Source organism: Rutidosis leptorrhynchoides, chromosome 8 (genome assembly GCF_046630445.1).
Source record: "Rutidosis leptorrhynchoides isolate AG116_Rl617_1_P2 chromosome 8, CSIRO_AGI_Rlap_v1, whole genome shotgun sequence".
Taxonomy (NCBI): Eukaryota; Viridiplantae; Streptophyta; class Magnoliopsida; order Asterales; family Asteraceae; genus Rutidosis; species Rutidosis leptorrhynchoides.
In genome coordinates this window covers 32529113-32551809 of record NC_092340.1, presented here as the reverse complement: position 1 = coordinate 32551809, position 22697 = coordinate 32529113, and positions in this window count along the sequence as shown.

Below are 22697 nucleotides of genomic sequence, written 5' to 3'. Positions count from 1 at the left end.
TTTTCAATGTTTTTGGCATACTTTAAATCAATAAGATTAAAAATAATGATAATAAAAGTTCTCGTCCCTCCCTCGGGTAAAGCAATTTCGGTTCAAAGACCTAGTCTTCAACTTACGACGAATTTTAAAAATCATATTCTTAACTTAATGAGATAAAGTAAATTTTTGTTTTTAAATTCACACAACTTAAATATAAAATTCAAAATTAAAAATTAAAAATTAAAAATTCACACCAAACTTAAAATTTGAAATGCATAAAATTAAAATTTCATATTTTAAAAATTAAAAATTCACACCAAACTTAATTTAAAAATTCATAAATTCATACCAAACTTATATTAATTTTTCAAATATTTACAATTTTAAATATATTGTTTTTACAAAGTTTACAATATTAATTTAAGATTTAAATATTAATTTTAAAAACATGGTAAAAATAAAATTAAAAATCTTTTTGTCTTTTTATCCCACTTTAATTAATCAAATATTATCAAAAATATGCGCCCCTCTTTTCGGTAAAGTAATTTCGGTTCCAAGACCTAATTTAACTCATGACGAATTTTTGAAATATTTTGGGTTGATTGATTAAAGATATTTATACCTTAAGAATAAACGTTAAATTTCGCAGTGATGTAATAAATTTTTGAATGATATCAATAATTTCGGTCGCCAAACCTAATTTTATTTAATACCAATTTAATACTTTTTAGCGAACAAATTAGCGTTTATTATCAAAAGGTTAAAAAAAAAAATAAAAATAAAAATAAAAACTGTACAGACATACCTGTGAAATAGATTTCTTAGTTATATGATCTATTATATTCATAAGATAGTCGGTTTAATTGGTTTTCCATGGCTGCATAGGCGTAACCTCGAGCATTCATTGTCTTTTCTTCTAAACATATGAACGGTCCGTCTCTGCATAAAGTAACAAATTCGGTATTTGAATAGGTTTGATTATTTGAACATTTACCTCCATGTGACCATTTTCCGCATTTGTGACATCTTTCTAGGTGTCGTGCTCTTCTTTTCGCTGCGGATTTTGATTTTCCTTTACCAAATTGTAACTTATTATCTTCGCATCTGGATCCTTTTCTAACTCCGTCCATTCTTTCTCTGATTACTGATACTAATTCACTCGGTAGTATGTCATTATTACGTTTAGTGATCAAAGCGTGTAGCATTAGACCATGGTTTAGTTCACAGGCAGTCTTCATTTCGTAAAAACCTAAAAAAAAATAAAAATTCAGAATGGGGGGAGAAGACTAGTTCTTTAGGGTCTGCTAGGGAAAGACCATACGTGTTCCATTTTCGAGAACTACACGAAAACAGACAATCTAACTCTAACAGAAATACATATTATCCTTTAAAGACTTGATTCTCCCCACACTTAGTTAGCTGTGGTGTCGAAATTGTGATTAACTTCGTTGTCGACTTCCATCGGACCATGTATGTAATGTTTAACTCTGTGACCATTAACTTTAAATTCAATCCCATTTGAATTTATTAATTCTATCGTTCCGTATGGGAAAACTCTTTTGACTATGAATGGTCCAGACCATCTTGATTTCAATTTTCCAGGAAATAGCTTGAATCGTGAATTGAAAAGAAGAACTCTGTCTCCTTCTTTAAATTCTTTTGAACTTCTGATTCTTTTATCATGCCATTTCTTCGTTCTTTCTTTATAGATTAACGAATTTTCGTATGCTTCATGTCTTAATTCTTCTAATTCGTTTAGTTGACTTAATCGTAGACGTCCGGCTTCATGTAAATCAAGATTACATGTCTTCAAAGCCCAAAATGCTTTGTGTTCAATTTCTACTGGAAGATGACATGCTTTTCCATAAACAATTCTAAAAGGTGTGGTTCCAATTGGAGTTTTGTAGGCTGTTCTAAAAGCCCAGAGTGCATCCTCCAATTTAATGGACCATTCCTTCGGATTTGATCCTACGGTTTTCTCTAGAATACGTTTTAAAGCTCGGTTGGTATTTTCAACTTGTCCACTTGTTTGTGGATGATATGCGGTGGAGATTTTATGAGTTACTCCATATCTTTTAAGAACTTTCTCAAGTTGATTATTACAGAAATGAGTTCCCCGATCACTTATTAAAGCTTTCGGTGTTCCAAACCTTGCAAAAAGACGTTTTAAAAAGTTGACTACAACTCGTGCATCGTTAGTTGGGAGAGCTTGTGCTTCCGCCCATTTAGATACATAATCAATGGCTACGAGTATATATAAATTATTATGAGATTTTGGAAATGGACCCATAAAGTCAATACCCCAAATGTCAAATACTTCACATACTTGGATGACATTTTGTGGCATTTCATCACGTTGACTTATTTTTCCGGCCCTTTGACAAGCATCACAGGATTTGCAAAGAAGGTGTGCGTCTTTGTAAATTGTAGGCCAATAGAATCCAGCTTCATAAACTTTTCTTGCTGTTAGTTGAGGCCCATAATGCCCTCCTGTTGGTCCTGTGTGACAATGGTTTAAAATTTTACTAGCTTCATCTCCAAATACACATCGGCGTATTATTCCATCGGGACAACTTTTAAACAGATGTGGATCTTCCCAAAAATAGTGTTTTATATCACTGAAGAATTTCTTTCGTCTTTGGTACGATAATCCTTTTTCAAGGAATCCACAAACTAAGTAGTTTGCATAGTATGCAAACCATGGGATTTCTTTATAATCTATCTTCAATAGATATTCATCAGGAAAGTTGTCTTGTATGGCCGATTCATTCAGAACTTCTAATTCGGGATTTTCAAGACGAGAAAGAAGATCAGCGGCGAGATTTTCTGCTCCTCTTTTATCTCGGATTTCAATATCAAACTCTTGTAAGAGTAAGATCCAACGGATTAATCTTGGTTTAGCATCTTGTTTTGAAAATAGGTATCTAAGAGCAGAATGGTCGGTATAGACCACCGTTTTTGCTAGAACGAGATATGATCGAAATTTGTCAAAAGCAAAGACAATAGCAAGGAGTTCTTTTTCAGTAGTTGTATAGTTCGTTTGTGCTCCTTGTAATGTCTTACTAGCATAATATATAGGTTGAAATCGTTTTTCAATCCTTTGTCCTAAAACGGCTCCTATTGCAAAATCACTTGCATCGCACATTAGTTCAAATGGTAGATTCCAATTTGGTGTTATCATGATCGGTGCATTAGTGAGTTTTTCTTTAAGAATATTAAAAGATTTGATACATTCATCTGAAAAGATAAATGGCGCATCCTTTTCTAGGAGTTTATTCATAGGAGTGGCAATTTTAGAAAAATCTTTTATGAAACGTCGGTAAAAACCGGCATGCCCTAGAAAACTCCTAACTCCTCTAACATTGGTGGGATGTGGAAGTTTAGCAATTACATCTACTTTAGCTCTATCCACTTCAATTCCTTCTTTTGAAATTTTATGTCCAAGAACGATGCCTTCTTTAACCATGAAATGGCATTTCTCCCAATTAAGTACTAGATTTGATTTTTCGCATCTAATTAGCATTCGTTCCAGATTAACTAGACATGATTTAAATGTATCACCGAAGACTGAAAAGTCATCCATGAATACTTCCATGCATTCTTCTATCATGTCGTGAAAAATTGCCATCATACACCTTTGAAATGTTGCAGGGGCGTTGCAAAGTCCAAATGGCATGCGTTTGTAAGCAAACGTACCATAAGGGCACGTGAATGTGGTTTTCTCTTGATCTTCGGGTGCTATTGGAATTTGAAAATATCCGGAAAATCCATCTAGAAAACAATAGTAACTATTTCCGGCTAATCTTTCCAACATTTGATCTATGAAAGGTAAGGGAAAGTGATCTTTTCTGGTGGCGTCATTTAATTTTCTATAATCAATACATACACGCCATCCTGTTACAGTCCTAGTAGGAATAAGCTCATTTTTCTCATTTGTAATGACAGTCATGCCACCCTTCTTAGGCACGCATTGAACTGGGCTTACCCATGGACTATCAGAAATTGGATATATCAAACCTGCATCTAGCAGTTTAATAATCTCTTTCTTAACTACATCTTGCATATTAGGATTTAGTCTTCGTTGGCGTTGCACATACGTTTTATGACCTTCTTCCATAAGGATTTTATGTGTGCAATACGAAGGACTTATTCCTTTAATATCATGAATCTTCCATGCAATGGCTGGTTTATGAGCTTTCAACACAGAAATGAGTTGTGATTTCTCATTTCCAGTAAGAGAAGACGATATTATTACAGGTAATTCAGATTCACCATGTAAATAAGCGTATTCCAAATGGTTTGGAAGTGGCTTTAACTCTAATTTCGGAGGTTCTTCTATCGATGATTTATATCGATATCTGTCTTCTTCTTTTAGCATTTGAATTTCTTCTGTTGTTGGTTCATATCCATTAGCTATAAGTGTAGCTAACATTTCAGCTTCATCAATTGGTTCATTACCTTCTCCTAAAGAACATTCTCCTGTTCCTTGTAATTCTGGAAATTCTTCTAATAATTCTGCATGTGCATCTATAGTTTGAATATAATAACATGTATCATCTGCAGATTGTGGTTGTTGCATGGCTCTATCCACTGAAAAGGTAACACTCTCATCCTCTATACTTAGGGTCAGTTTCTTACCGAACACGTCTATCATTGCTTTAGCCGTGTTTAAGAATGGTCTTCCTAATATGAGAGGAACTTGAGAATCTTCTTCCATGTCCAAAACAACAAAATCTACTGGAAATACTAAAGTACCAACTTTAACTAGCATGTTCTCCATTATCCCTCTAGGATATTTTATTGATCTATCGGCTAGTTGTATGCTTATTCTGGTTGGTTTCAATTCTCCAAGGTCTAGTTTAGCGTATAGTGAATACGGCATTAGATTTATACTAGCACCTAAGTCTGCCAATGCTTCTATTGAACTAAGACTACCCAGAAAACATGGAATTGTGAAACTTCCTGGATCAGATAGTTTTTCTGGTATCTTATTCAACAGCACTGCTGAACAATTAGCATTCATAGTAACAGCCGAGAGTTCTTCCATTTTCTTTCTATTCGTGATTAGATCTTTCAAGAATTTAGCATACCTTGGCATTCCTGAAATCACATCAATGAAAGGAAGATTTACATTTATCTGTTTAAACATATCCAAGAATTTAGATTGCTCGGCTTCAAGTTTCTCTTTCTTCATTTTACTCGGGTAAGGAAGTGGTGGTTGGTATGGTTTAACATAAGGTTTATCCTTAACTGTGTTATCATTAACCTTTTCAACTACCGGTTCTTTTTCCTTATCTTGATCAGGTTGTGGTTCTTGTGGAGTAGGAATAGTTTCATCAGAAGTTACAGGTATTTCAGGTGGTTTAAGTGTTGTACCACTTCTTGTGGTAATAGATTTAGCTGTTTCATTCCGGGGGTTAGCGTTTGTATCACTAGGTAGACTTCCCGGTTTTCTTTCACCTATTAACCTTGCTAGGTTACTTACTTCTTGTTCCAGATTTTGAATAGAAGCTTGTTGATTTCTAAATGCTTGAGCATTTTGTTCATTTGTTTGTTTTTGAGATGTGAAAAACTGCGTTTGAGTTTCAACTAGCTTCGTCATCATATCTTCTAAATTCGGCTTTTTATCATCGGTTTGTTGTGGTGGTTTGTTTTGAAAATTTGGTCTTTGCTGATTATAAGTATTATTGGATACTTGTTGATTGCTAGGACCTTGTTGGTTGTTGTATGGAATATTTCGGTTATAATTCTGGTTTTGATTGTAAATCGGTCTTGGCGGTTGATAATTATTCTGATAATTATTTCCAGGCCTTTGGTTTATGTATGAAATATTCTCTCTTTGTTCCATTGTTAATTCAATACTGAGACAATCTTTTGTCAAATGTGGTCCTCCACACTGCTCACAACTAATTCTTATAGCATGAATATCTTTAGTCATCTTTTCCATTCGTCTCTCGAAAGCATCTATCTTTGCCAAAATGGAATCTAAGTCATGGCTAGAATCGGCTCTAGCTGCTTTAGATGATCTAATGATATCTTTTTCTTGGTGCCACTCATGCGAGTGGGAAGCAGTATTATCAATAATTTTGTAAGCATCAGTTTCGGTTTTCTTCATAATAGAACCACCAGCTGCTATATCTATGTCTTTTCTTGTAGTGATGTCGCATCCTCGGTAGAATATTTGTACTATTTGACAGGTGTCTAAACCATGTTGCGGACATCCTCTTAATAACTTTCCATATCTTGTCCACGCCTCATATAGAGTTTCATTTGGCTTTTGTGTGAACGTAACAATTTCTGCTTGAAGTCTTACGGCTTTAGATGCAGGAAAAAATTGTTTAAGAAATTTTTCAACTAAAACATCCCATGTGTCAATCGCCCCTTCAGGTAACGATTCCAACCAATCTTTGGCTTCTCCCTTTAAAGTCCAGGGAAATAACATGAGATATATCTGTTCATCCTCCACTTCTCGGATTTTAAATAGTGTGCAGATCCTATTAAAGGTACGTAGATGTTCATTTGGATCTTCCTTCGGCGCACCACTAAATTGGCATTGATTAGTCACCATGTGTAGAATTTGTCCTTTGATTTCATAATCTGGCGCATTAATGTCTGGATGAGTAATTGCGTGACCTTGGCCAGTGCGTTTAGCTCTCATTCGGTCTTCCATACTTAAAGGTTCCAGATTCTCCATAATTGAATTTGTTGAATCGGTATCACTGAATGATTCTGATTTAATAGTTCGTTCCTCAACAATCTCTGTTTGAATGATTGGTGGTTCCGGAGGAAAGTTTAGTGGTTCAGGATCTACGAACCGTTCCTGAATATTCTCTGGATTCTCAATTGTGAGGTTGGGTTCAAAAAATGGATTATCGGAAATTTGAACTGAAGTACTTGGTCGACTGGATGACGATTCTAAAGAAAAATCAACGGCGGTTATATTTGTTAAACGATGTCTTGATCGAGTTACAGGTGGTGAACGTACAAAATGTGATGAACGTCTTGCTCGGTGCATTCACTGAATATCCTATTAGTTTTTAAAAGGAAAGAAAAATTATAATAAGTTATCCAATCAATAGACTTTTCTGATTTTGCCCACGTTTCGAATAGCCAAAAGATGCAGCAGAGGGGCAGGATTCGTTTGGTCTCAATATAATTGAGGACTGTTTGGCTCCAATAACCCGGTCCACGTACAAATCCAACTATTACTACGAACCAGAAAATTTTGATGTCTATCAATTTAACCACTTAAAATAAATTTTCGTAATTTTAAGAAATTTAGATAAGAAGTAGAAAAAAAATTCGAAGTCCTAAAAACTAGAATAGCGAGAAATAAGAGAGAAAAAGAGAGTTCGTCGAAAAAGGTCGAAAAAGAAAAAAATGGTTGAAAAATAAAAAGTGACGGAAAAATAAAAGAAACTTATAAAAACTTTAAAAATACTTAACTAACCTAACCTTATTACTACAACTAACTTAAAATTATAATCGCAAATTGAAATTACTAATTGGAATGATAATTGGTACATAGTAAAAGGTGTCTAAAAATATTAAAGCTTACAGGAAAAACTAAATCCCAAATGGAAATAACTTAAAAAGAAACTAAAACTTAAAAAGGCGTCGCAAAATTCTAAAGTACCTAAATCTTAGTCTAAAGAAAAAGCTTTTAAGGAATTATATGGCAAAGCCTAAAAATCTAGGAGTAAAAATAACTATAGCAAAAACTAAGTTTAAAATTAAATATGAGCTAAAAATACAAAAGTTACGCTACAACGATTAAAAAGGGACAAAATATAAAAATATACAAAAAGTTGTAAAAAGTACAATTTTTATAAAAATATTATTTTTATATTATTTATTTAATAAAACTACAAATTTTACAATTTAATAAAACTAATTAAAACTAAATACAACAAATTAAATAAAAAGTAAAATTAAAACTAAAACTAATAATAATAATAATAATAATAATAATAATAATAAGGTTTAAATAATAATAATAAATAATAACCCGTAATTAATGCAGTTTTAGGGCTTCCTGTCGCGTGTCAGATGGCCTCCGCGAGTCGCGGCAATTAAAGAAGAAAACCCCGCGAGTCGCGGGGTTTATAAATTCTGTTGACAGCTTTGAAATTTTTACGCGTTTTTCTTTATTTTTTTTTTATTTTATGTTTTCTGTTTTTTAAATAAATAAAAGATTTTAAAATAAAACTTATATTTTTATAAACTAAAATAGAAATAAAGAAACTTATAAAACTTAAATATTTAACAAAATCTTAAAAATACTAATATTTTTGTTTTTCTTTTTATATTTTCGAATATTTAAAACGTATTTTTACAAAAACGACTTTTAATAAAAGTAACTAAAAATCTTTTTTTTTTTATATTAGCGTTGCGCTTCCGGCTTTTAAGATAAGTTCCCCGGCAGCGTCGCCAAAAATACTTGATGTCAAAGCTAAGGGGTATAAAATACTATTAAATTTTAGCAGGAAATACTATTAAATACGATACAATTTTACACAAGATATTTATTTATTTATAGAATGGATATACTTAAACCTTGCTACAACACTTATAGGCAGTGTACCTAATCGTACAGTAGTGTAGTTTTTAGTAAGTCCGGTTCGTTCCACAGGGAAATCTTTAAACAAAGCTCAACGCTATATTAGTTTACTTTTATAAAAATACAATTATATATATAAGTAATATTATTATTATAAAGGGGGGTTTTTACCGTTTAATGACCGGTTTGTCGATTTTAAAACTTTAGTCGCAGTTAAAACCTAATGTAAAATATAAAATAAATACAAGACTTTAAATTAAAGCGTAAAGTAAATAACGATAATGAAATTGCGAATAATAAAAATGCGATAAAATAAAATTGCGATAATTAAAAAGTACGATAATTAAAAGTGCGATAAAATAAAATAAATAAAAGTGCGATAATTAGAAGTGCAATTAAATATAAAATAAAGGAAATTAAATATGAAATAAAAGAATTATGCTTATTTAAACTTCCGTAATCATGATGTTTGACGTGTTGATTTTAGTTTTATGCCCATGGGTTAATTGTCCTTTGTCCTGGATTATTCAATATGTCCGTCTGGTTTTTGTCCATAACAGTCCATCAGTCATAAATATAAATTGCAAGTATCCTTGTCAAATTATTATTATACCCGAAGTTAAATATTCCAACTAATTGGGGATTCGAATTGTAACAAGGTTTTAATACTTTGTTTAATGAATACACCAGGTTATCGACTGCGTGTAAACCAAGGTTTTACTACTTTGTTAACAATTACACCAATTACCCTTGAATGTAATTTCACCCCTGTTTTAATTATTCTAGTGGCTATTAATCCATTCCCGTGTCCGGTTAAATGAACGATTATTCGTACATATAAATACCCCGCCCATCGTGTCCGATCGAGTGTATATGGTAATTTATAGGGACGCCCAATTGTAAATCTTTATATTAACATTAACAAACTTTCATTTAGTTAAACAAATATAAAGCCCATTAATAGCCCATAGTCTAGTTTCCACAAGTGTCGTTCTTTTGTCCAAACCCCAATTACCCAATTTTAGTAATTAGCCCAACATCATGATTACTTCGTTTTAAATAAGCATAATAATAACTTAGCTACGAGACATTAATGTAAAAAGGTTGAACATAACTTACAATGATTAAAAATAGCGTAGCGTTACACGGACAGAATTTCGACTTACACCCTTACAACATTCGCTAACATACCCTTATTATTAGGATTTAAAATTAAAATTAAAATTAAAATATAAATTATATATATATTACGTATATATTGAGAGAGAGATTGAGAAATAAGATATGAAATTTGATCAGAATTCGGTTTGCTTTATAGCCAGAAGTGAAATTTGGGGCTCCGCGACTCGCGGCAAAATGCCCTTAAAACTCCGCGAGTCGCGGAGGATGTATTTACAGCTCACACCCTTGGAGTTTCTCTGCCGACGGTTTTATATATATAAATATAATATATATATAATTAATATAATTAATTATATATTATATTATATTTATATACATAGTTAACTTGTAATTTTTAGTCCGTTGCATCGAGCGTTAAGAGTTGACTCTAGTCCCGGTTCCGGATTTTCGAACGTCCTTGCGTACAATTTTATATTTTGTACTTTGCGTTTTGAATCTTGTACTCTTGTGATTTCGAGACGTTTCTTATCAATAATTGGAACCTTTTCGATTGTCTTTTGTACTTTTGAGCTTTTTGGTCGTTTGCGTCTTCAATTCGTCGAATCTGTCTTTTGTCTTCACCTTTTATTATTTAAACGAATATCACTTGTAAATAGAACAATTGCAACTAAAAGCTTGTCTTTCTTGAGGAATAATGCTATGAAATATATGTTCGTTTTTAGCATTATCACCAACACACTATTCTTTATCATCAAACTTTTGGCTGATAAAGTCGTTTACAGTTTTTGCTGCTTCATCAGCATTTTTCCAAAATTCAGAGGACTAGTTTTGCAGTTTGGGGTGTTTTTCAGAAACTTCACCTTCGAAGTAAATAAGTCTAGGAGATAGAAATTATATGTATATATATAACTGTTGGCGTAGAATTGCTGCGAAATTCGAAATAGTGATTGCTAATTCCCGGTAGTTGGTATGGCAATTACCGTTACAAGATGTGGATGAGTACATGATAGGGTTTCAATGAACAATTATAACGGTTTTTTGGAGAGACTTTAAGTCACAGATTAATGAATTTACTGGTACATTTACTGTTAATGTGGTGGAACATGAAAGGTTCCCCAGTAACAAAAACGTATATGCCAGGGTTACAAGTCTGAAAGGTCGTCGTTGACTGGTTGAACGGTTGATAATACTGGATACTTTTGAAAAGGAATTGCAAGGTTATTTTCAGTAAAAACAATGCTAATGGATCTTGCACAGATTTAAAGTCAAAGTATAGCTTTGAAAGATGTAGAGATCTAAGAATGATGTCACCGGTTCAGAGTTATGACTTGGATTCTGATTCGTCAATATCAGAATAGGTAATTGAATTTGTATAAAAACGATTGTATATTTTTGTGAGCATTGTTAATAATTTTTGAATCAAAGTTGAAGAATGTATAGTGTAACATATTAATTGCGAACTTATATATTTCCCGGGTATTACCTACCCGTTAAAGATTTCACAATTAATATTTTGTACAAAAGAATTTTTATTACCGTCTTTATGAAAATATATGTATGTATATTTTCTCCAGATGTAACACATATTTAATGAGTTAATATCATATTAAGCTCATTTAATTTTCGGCTTGACTTAGAAATGATTAATCTCTAAAACATTAAAGATTACATAATCTTTGCGGAGTATTTCGCTAATGTAATCGATACTTCATTATTTATTCTTATTCCTCGGTGAAGGATGTTGATGCTCGTGGAATTTTTGTGAACCTTACAAGGCACAGATGATGTTTTCTGGAAAGTTTCGAGTACATCGAAAATGAAAATGTAAAATCAATTATGTAATTGAATAATACACTTGGTTTATTATGAAATGGAATTCATTAAGTTGAAACAGTGATTGTAGTTAACAATGGTTAAGTTGTTAAGGAAGGATGTACATCATTGCATATTAGTAATATGAACTAACCGAGTAGTACCTACCAGTTAAGATTCACACGTAATAGCTTAGTACGAAAAGTTTTATTTTGATTTCAAAATTCATATATATTAAATATACATAAAATTTCTTCAGGGAAAATGAGTTAATACTTCATCGGTTATTGTTGCTGGTATTTCTTGGTAACTACGATGCGTATGACGTTAATGTTCAAGGTACATATTGTGATGTTGAGGCTTGCGGTGTGGATGTTGTTGGTGGTGGTAATGGTACTGTTAGTGTTGTTGTCGGTGGTACTGTTGATGTCGGTGATTCTGCTGGTGCTTGTAACCTTTGCACCATATTCTCCAAAGCCACTACCCGAGCGCGAAGCTCGTTGACTTCTTCTACTACACCGGGATGATTGGCGGTTCGGACGAGCGGATGAATAAGATCCAGAATTTGAGAGAGTATATGATCATGACGAGATATTCTGGAGATGAGAGAGAAAATGGTATTACGAACAGGTTCGCCGGTAAGTGCTTCAGGTTCTTCGCCAAGAGGGCAATGTGGTGGATGGAAGGGATCGCCTTCTTCTTGTCTCCACTAATTAAGTAGGCTACGAACCCATCCCTAATTCATCCAGAATAGGTGATGGCTGATTGGTTGATCCATTCCGGTTACACTTTCTTCAGAGTTCAGGTGAATATCCATATCGGAATAGCTGTCGGAATTTAAGGAATTTGAACTAGATACGGGATCCATCTTGTATAATTAGAGAGATGATTTTTGATATGAAATAGATTAAAGAATTTAGATTGGTACTCTTCAATACATAATTTACATATGTATATATAATACCAAAATCCCGTAAATTACGAAGAAATTTTCGGAAGATGGCAGTCAAAGTTTACTGTAATAGATATGCCAAGATATGAATTTTGTCTATACACTATCTATGCAATCAATGCAATAAGACGCGTTTAGACTTAAGATGATAGATAGGTAATTTCTAACAAGAAATGATAAGCAAAACTTTTGACATGCAGACACAGTCGAAGTCCAAACTTACTAATGCATCCTAACAACTATCAGTTAGACACACTTATGCAAGACCTGGTTCACTAGGACCAACGCTCTGATACCAACTGTGACGATCGCTCCAAATTCATATGGACGAACACGTCATTCATTGATTTCATTGCGAGGTATTTGACCTCTATATGATACGTTTTGTAAACATTGCATTCTTTTTAAAAGGTACACAATAAATGAATATCAATTTCTAAGGTTTTCAACGTTTGATGATTTCTACATATAGACAATCACCATAAATAATAGTTTACCATAATACATCTGTTGACAATGAAGTCAAAATAAGATACACGGTGATGATTTTGTGAATGCAAAGTTTTCTTGAATAAAGCATGTATGACTCCATGCACATAGCTTGTATCACATATAAGCAAACAGCGGAAGACTTCTAGAAACCTGAGAATAAACATGCTAACAAGTGTCAACACAAAGGTTGGTGAGTTCATAGTTTTAGTGTTTCGCGTTATCTGTATATAAAAGTGGATCACAAGATTTCAGTTGTTTCATCCAGAAACGTTTATCAATAGATTCTATGTAACAGAGCACCCTGGTAACTAAGCTTTAACGTTATAATGATAAATACCCCATTCGTTTTAATACACGCAAACCAACGTGTCCTAAACTCAAATAACATACGTCCGTTAAAAGGTTAACGCTCTAGCTCAGACGGGGATGTCAAGCCCTATGGGTCCATATACTGTTATTTGCGCCCACCAGTCCATATCCTATGTACTGGCAGCTACTAGTTACCAAAGCTAAGGGATTTTTGGTTCAAACTCAGTGTAGAATTAAGTATTACTTGTATCCATTGCGTTTAAAATAAAATGCATGTATTCTCAGCCCAAAAATATATATTGCAAAAGCAATTAAAAAGGGAGCAATGAAACTCACCTTAGCAGTACATAAAGTCGTTCACCGAAATGTGACCGAAACTTGGAATACCAAATAACCGTAGATCTCAACCTAGAGAACATATGTTGGTCAATAATTGTCTATCAAGCTAGGTCAGGTCATAGTGTATCACAATCCTAATGCTCGAGATCGACATACAAAAGTTATCCAAAGTCGTTTCAAAAAGTCAATTTTGACAATTGTTTAACAAAATGAGACGTACCTTATATAAGGATTCATTTACTCGGTTGGTAATATTCAAAAATCCAATTTATCAATCTCGTAAACAAGTTGTTTAAATCTTAATTGCAGATTCAAAAGCAATTTCAATTAACGTCAATCATAATTCAGTTGATCATATCTTTTAATCCGTTCATCGAAACTATTCGATATCTAAATGAAAAGTCATTGATTTTTCGCCAGCTTTCCAAAAACATGCATATCATATACCTTTTACCGGTAATATATGTATTTAATTCGTGATTCATCATAAACTGTTTAACGACGAAATTTAGCATACAAGCATGTATAAATATATATACTCGAGCACTAGACATTGATACACAATTAATATATAAAAGATAAAATATGAGTGCTTACGTATCAATATTGAGATTCAATATTGTAGGAAAGTACGTAGACGCAACGGAGATGATAAACACTAGGTTTGATTCACAAATATACCCCCGAACATTACCCATAACCTCCTTGGCAATAACCCATAATTTTCTTAGCTCTATCTCGCTTGAAAACCATTTTGAAAGTGACACGCTCATAACCTCGTCGTAGTATTTTATGTATAATACTAATTAATAATATTAATAATAATAAGATTAATAATAATATTAATCTTAATAATAATAATAATAATAATAATAATAATAATAATAATAATAATAATAATAATAATAATAATAATAATAATAATAATAATAATAAAAAATACGGAGTAATATATGATGTGTGAAAACTAAGCCAAAAATCGAGCAATTTATAGAACCTTTTCTGAAAAAGTACCCCATGCGATCGCATGGAATTTGTGCTTCAAGGCCATGCGATCGCATGGCCCTCTGATACAGCTCACCAACTTTTATTTTCTTGTTTGTCGACATATTTATTTATTAATATATAATATATATAATTTATATTAATTAATTATATATTATATTATATTCTCGTACATAGTTGACTTGAAATTTTCGTTCCGAGGTCTCGTACGTTGTCACTCGACTTATGCCCCGGTTCCGGTTTCTCGAACGCATTTTCGTATGCCTAGAAAACTATCACTTTACGTTTCGTGACTCGTACCTTTGTCAAAATATAGTCTTAAATTATCAATAAACTATACCACTCAAAGTATATCTTAATCTTTCGAGTGTTTTGGTCATTTACTTCTATAAATCATTGTCTCGTTATTTATTAATATAATAGTATTTATCAAACGTTTCATAACCAAATTAATATCTATTCTCAATATTTATAAACACGTTTTAAAATACATCTCACAAGTTATTCATATACTTAATTCTAACAGTTAATATTCTTTATTTTTGTATATGTCCAAATTACGTTATTTAAACAAATACACATAATTAACCAATTCTATTATATCGAAAAACATTTTCGCACGTTCGAAACACAATCAATTAAATATTATGCAGTTTAGTTTACCACTAACTTTTATCTAACTTTTGTCATCAAACACTTTACCATTTATTCCGAATACCGTTAAAAAGGAATAAATTCTCAAATCAGTGTGGACCTCACAACAGAGACCTAATAAATATCTTTTAATTCAATTGTTTGGCATAATATTTTAACTTCGTAGTTGAATATATCAATCAGATAATCAAACCAATAAGTTTAATGTACATTATCATTTACTTAACACTTTGTTACGTTTTCAGGTTATAGTATATGTATCTATTTACATATAATTGTTCGTGAATCGTCGAGAACAACCGAAAGGTATTTGAATAGTTCAAAAATTTTGAGATTCAGTTTTACAGACTTTGCTTATCGTGTCGAAAATGTTAATCATACAAAGATTAAGTTTAAATTTGGTCAGAAATTTCCGGGTCATCACAATGTAGGTACTAACTTTGATTGCAGTTAAGACAAGCCTTCCTCATGCACACTTATATAAGTATGAAAATTAAGAATATGTGATTTGAAGTGAAGATTAACAAGTCTTGATCTTTGATTTTTTTTTTTTAAATTGTCTTAATGTTAATGTTTGTTTTTAGTTCAAAGTTTTTGTTTTGAATCTTTTGATGCTTGTGTTTTGATACTTGAATAGATATCAATCACAAATTCTATCAATTATCACAATTTTATCGTAATTTGTATCGAATTGTTGTAGAATTCGTGATAATTGAAAATATCAATCACTAATGCTATCAATTATCACAATTCAATCACTATAGAGTTTATATTAATCATCGTCTCTCTCTATCATCACGATTTTTTTTTATCAATTATCACAATTTGTATAGAATTTGTGGTATCAATTTACATCAATTATCACAATTATGACTATATCAATTGAAATAAGCATCACGTGAAATCAATCAAAAGATATATGACTCATTGCTTCTGTAATGCATCGATACAAATTTAATTATTTGAGTCTTCAAATTAAAACTATTAATTTTCAATTTTTTTACAGATAGTATAATTAAATAAAATAATCGTAAATACAATTTCTTTTTGTATTTAATCAAATCAATTTTTTATTTGTTTGACCGAATTACCATATATCACATATATTTTGTATTCCAAATTTAAATATGCAAATCATTGGTTTTAAAAAACGTATAAACATAGTAAATATGCTGTCTTTTACTTTAGCTAAAAGTTGTTACAATTTTTTTTTTAAATTTAAATTGATTGTTTGAGTTGATTGTTTGAGTGATAGTTTCAAAAATATTCGCTTTAAAACTGATTACGTAGATTGATTCTCATTTCAAAAAAAAAAAAATTGTTTTTTTACTTTACTGAATATATTAGATAAATTAACAAAATAACATTCCCACTAATTATGCTACAATTGCGATCGATTACAGCAAATTATATGGAAATCAACGTCAATTTCGTTCTATATGAAAAATAACATACTCAAACAGGAAACAATAGAGAGGAAATTTACAAACCTTTATTTTAGAAGAGAATTTTGAGAGAGAGATTTTATGAATGGAGAGAGTTTGTTAGGGTTGAGTTAAGCATGCAGAGCTTATTGGATATTAATATTGTTTTCATATTAGTAGGTGTGGTTTAATGATATTTTCTTAATTATCGACTAAGCAATGCAATTTTTCCCCCGTATTTTATTTTATTTTATTTTCCAAATTAGAAAAATGATGGTTAATTACGGTCATATAATTGTATATGTATAATTATAAAAATTATATTTTTAATTATAAATTAAATGATTAATGATGTCATCTGGAGTGCTTAGATTTTTTTCTTTTTTATTTTAAATTTTTTTTAACAAAGAAAATTGTTTTTTTATGATGTCATCATTTTAGCAATATAATAGAATCTATAGATAGATGTGGATTAATACACTTTATTATATATTCGTAATTTATTATAGTTTACCAATTGCATTTTCATTCATACGCTAATGGTAGTTGAATATCTGATTGTTAACGTGATGTTAACTAATCGATTATAGCATTTATATTTGTTTAATATCTAAACATTTAAATTCAACTGTTTAATTTAAAATACTCGTGGTTCTACAGGTCCTTTCACTAGTATGTTAATATATCTCAGTCTAAGATGCATCGTGGATAATATTATTCCATAACTTATTAGAAAGATTTACAAGTAACATTTATTTTTTGTGATATCTTAAAATTATTCGACATAGTTTAAATAAAAGGCTTAGATGAAAATCGACAAACTCTTATTGGCATCTAGCATTACAATATTATACTACCTTAAAACTATATCATGAATTAGCAATATGATAATTATTTGTAACAACCCAACCCATATGCAATCGAAATATGCAAATAAAAAAAATATTTTTGTACAGCATAGTGGCGCGGCGCGCCACTGACCTGCGCGGCGCGCTAAATCGGCCTGTCCAACTTTTCCTTTTTTGCGAAAAAGATCTCTTGCTTCCCGACACTTTTAGACCAAACGCTTTTCACAACATTTTATATTAGTTAAAACTAACACGTTCCAATAATAAAATGAGTTTTACGAGACCGGACCCACATCGGCCGTTTTACGACTTTCGTACAAAATACAAGTTTTCAACCACATGATTTTTAACACAAAATAAAGCCGAGCATGGCGATTGGGGATACGCTACCCAATCCTAATTAATCCAAAAGCAAGCCTTCTAAAGCTACTACGCGAGCCACTAGTTCCCACGCTTACCCGAGCCACCGCATCCAAGCAAATCTATAAGAATGTAAACAACGAGAGGGTAAGCTAACGCTTAGTGAGTGATAATATACTACATACACATAGATGTATAAAATGGACACTCCACACCAATATCAAATACCACATACCGAAGCATCCATGAATAAGGCAACTACACTAAGCATACCGTACGATCTCTAAGCAACAAGCTAAAGATATCAACAAAATATAAGTTCACCAACGACGATGTGAACAACGCCAAATAAGCTACACCCGGAGGGTTAGCTACATCACAACAATATGTCAATATATATATATATATATATATATATATATACAACAATATATAAACACCCAAGGTTAACCAATCGTAAAAAGGAATGGTACTCGAATTTCCCATCGGTGTTCATAACAACCGTTAGTGTACAACACATATATCACTAACCCTTGGACAACACATATCCGTTTATAAAATCGTTAGTGTACAACACATATAACACTAAATTGGACAACACATATCCATTCATAAATCATTAGTGTACAACACATATAACACTAAATTGGACAACATATATCCATTCATAAAACCGTTAGTGTACAACGCATATATCACTAACTTGGACAACACATATCCATACAATAAACCGTTAGTGTACAACGCATATATCGCTAACTCGGACCACATACATCCGTTCATAAAAGCCGTTAGTGTACAACGACATATATCACTAACTTGGACAACACATATCCATTCCTACAAATAAATACATTATATACATACATGTATACTTATTCCACTCACAACCACGTGTGATAACGTACACCCAAAGTGTGTACTTCGCCAAAGGTGGTCAACCAAAACGCACAACCGTGCCAATTGGACCCATACACAAGTCCATCAAATCTACCTATATGTGAAGTGAGCTCTATAGCCGAGAATCACTTCACCCGACCCGCACCCATCCTACACATACATAAGCATATAGGATATTAACACTCACCTTGAAGTCTTGATGGATGCCAAACCAAAATCCGCAATCGCCGATGGAATGTACTTATTCCATTTATCACATACCAAGTAACACAATTAGGGTAGATATACAAATCAACCCAAATTGACAACTAGTGCAATTTCGACCCAAATGCACTTCCAAGCACAAACCGCGCCCAAACTAACCAATAATCACTAACACAAGTGAGAATGGTCCTAATATGTCAATCAAACCCAATCATAGGTGTTAAACACCTATCTTGCCCAAAATGACACTTAAACCCTAATTTGATCCATAAGAAGTCAATATCATGCCATTAGCAAGTTTTGACACCAAAACATATTTAACCCTGTTCTATGCTTCAACTTAATCCATTTTAAGTTTATAAACCTTATTACCTCGACAATTGAGTCATAATCATCAACAAACCCTAATTTTGACTCTAGTCAAAATTAGTCAACCACAAGAACCCTAATGGTCTCCAAAACATCAATAATCACTAATACTAGTGATGATACACCATTTACAAGTCTTAAACATGGTTAAATCATTAACCAACCCAAAACCCACCAACATCAACAATAACTAGTTACAATTACCCATTTCACCTCCTAAATGAGTTTTACAACTAACTAGCTCAAAACCCTAAACTTGAATATTAAATTACAAAGATGAAATTCGGAGTTTGAACTTACCAATACCGCCAAAATAATGCCGTTGACGAGTAGGGCAACTTTAATACTTGAGACTTGACCCGAATCAAACTTCTTCTTCTTCAAATGGAGCTTTCTCACACTTGAAATGAGTTTCTCGCTCTAGGGTTTGATGAGAGTGTTTGATGAGTGAAATGTGATCCAAAATGATCAATGGATCAGTTTTGATGACCCCAAACCGACCTCAAGTGAAAAGACCAAAGTACCCCTCATTTAAACCCTTTAAAAATGCTGAAAATTGCATCAGCAGCAATCGGAGCGCCGCTCCAAATGGTGGAGCGCCGCTCCAACCTACATGTCAGTTTTCAGAAACTTGTTTTGGCCATAACTTTTTGACCGTAGCTCCGTTTTCGATGAATCAAATATCGTTGGAAACGTAATAAGATTTTATTTCCAATGGTAAGGCTTTGAAACATCAACACAAATTTTATTTGGGGTTGAAAAGATACGTACACACCTTGTCACTTCAGACAACGTCCAGTTTCCTTCGTCGTTCGAGCAAGCAACACGTACGTGCTTCGTACACTTCATACACGCATCGTACACCATAAATACATTATGTACAATAAATATTTGGGTCTTACAACTCTCCCCCACTTAAACTCGATCATGTCCTTGTGATCTTCTCCACTTAACCAATCCGGACCTACTCAACGGTCCTCAATTATAAGTCCCAATCCGAACCTTCCTAGACAATTTTTCCCAATGAATCACCTTTAACAACTAAAATCGTCACCCGCGATTTATCAAAACCACAATCCTAGCACTAAAACCTGCTCAAGTCCCCATATCGGGAAAAACTCAACCAATCTCGTACCGAGATATCAATTCCTTAGCGTACCTTTACCAAGGACAACGCTAAAAACGACCAAGTCTCAACCTAAAGTCAACAATCCGAGCATTGAAGATCGAACCACCTGAAACCTTACGGATTACACTTACCACTAAACATCCTTTGTAGTGCGCAATACAACCAATACGCTACTATCCCAGCATCATAAGCAATGGCTAAAACCAAAAGCACCCAAAACGACTATGGCAACGCCAATCCTAAGGTGTACAAAATCGACTATTGTCACACCCGTAACAACATGTGAGCGAAACACGACTATCGCAATCACTAATCACACAACATGGTCCTCACGATCCCACCATCGGTGTATAAATCAATCGATAGATCACACCACACGGTCCTTACGACCCACCATCGGTGTATAAAACAACCGATAGATCACTCAACACCGGATGAAGTCAGCGGACCCCGTCAACGGTCATGCTTCACCGATATATCACTACTCCCATGATGAAGTCAGCGGACCCCGAACGGTCATGCTTCACCGATCAACAATACCATGATGAAGTCAGCGGACCCCGAAGGTCATGCTTCACCAATCAACAATACCATGATGAAGTCAGCGGACCCCGAAGGTCATGCTTCACCAATCAAAATCCCTTTTGGCCTCGAACAACGAGTAGCGCAACATCGCGCTCTGCTACGCCATAGTAAATCCTAACGGAAATCACTAACCATTCACACAATCGAGCAAGAACCACCTATATTAAACATAGGCACAAAACAATAATTTTCTAAAAGAGAATCCACCACGCACATCCCTTAACAGAGGGATTCCACCTTGCTCGCCATACCCGTCCATTATCTCTTAACGAGATTTACCACATTACCACCTTGGTGATAATTCAAATCCAAAATCATAGGTACAATTTTACCGAAATTGTACTCTACCACAAATCGACCAAATCTAGGTCCCGACACAAATTTCGGTTTACTAAAAGCGTCATCCGAAATCTCCCACCAAAACCTCCTCGTGCGGGGGTGTAACTCCCCCACTTGGAACTACGTTCCATAACCGCAGTTTGTACAACCGTACATTGCTACCAAAGGTAGACTTTATCAACAATTGGGTTCACACGACCCATCACTACATCTTGCTCCAATCTTGAGCACACAAAGGATTTCAACCAATCCTTAACACTTCGAACGAAAAGTGTACCGCAAATTACACAACTCCACTCTCGCAATCATCCAATTGCTATAGCTTGTCAAACTTCACCCAGTCACTCATGTAACTAAGGGTTTCACTTTGGTACCCTAAGTACAATGTAACCACAACATAATCGGAGTCGAACACCACGCTAGTAGGTATAAAATAGGCACCTAATGTCGCGTCACGTAGACTCCTTTACCAACATACATCGAGATCCGAAACACTCGATTTCTCGGGTTTCATCCCACCCGTCGAACCTCATGGTTCATCAACTTCAACACGAGAGCGAACACGCACTAGCATCCGAACACAAGAACTCATTTCCATGGCTTGGTAGAAACACTTCCCAAATACTAAGGAATGCTTGGTTACACCAAGTCTTACGCCCTTCGCCCGACAATCAAACGTTACCATAGGGTACTTCCATTCCCCCGTATCAATAACATGCACAACACAATTAAAACCTTAAGGGTCTCACTCGAACGAGCTTAACGACCCGATACCAACCAAAATGCCTAAGCGCCCAAGGATTCGCACCATAGAGTCAAGGCACAACACACCACTTATACGCTCTACTGAGAGCTAACCTGAGCCATAAACGTAAACCCTCCGCTCGCTACGAATTATCTCCAACGGAGAATAAAGTTTAGCCAAGACTTACGCACTTACCGCATGTTATTACAAGCGAACAATATATAATTTCGTACTAAAAGTACCTGATGTAGTGCTGTTGGGCTTCCGCGCTCCACTACCCATCATGTATTCGCGCTCTAACCTCCTGACCCGATCGTCATGCGATTCGGAACACTCTGACTTTCGGTGTCCCTCCATCCGGCAAATGAAACACCTGATTGAGCCTAAAGGCACCACCATACAATCTTGTGCCAAATGACCCCGTTCCCCACACTTAAAGCACGTGCGCTTGTAACCCTTCTTACTCTTCTTCTTCACATTCCCGACGCCTTTAGGCGTACTTCGTGCCCTCTTACCATGAGCACCATGTAATCCTAACCTTGCAAGTACATCTTCACCATCACTACCTCG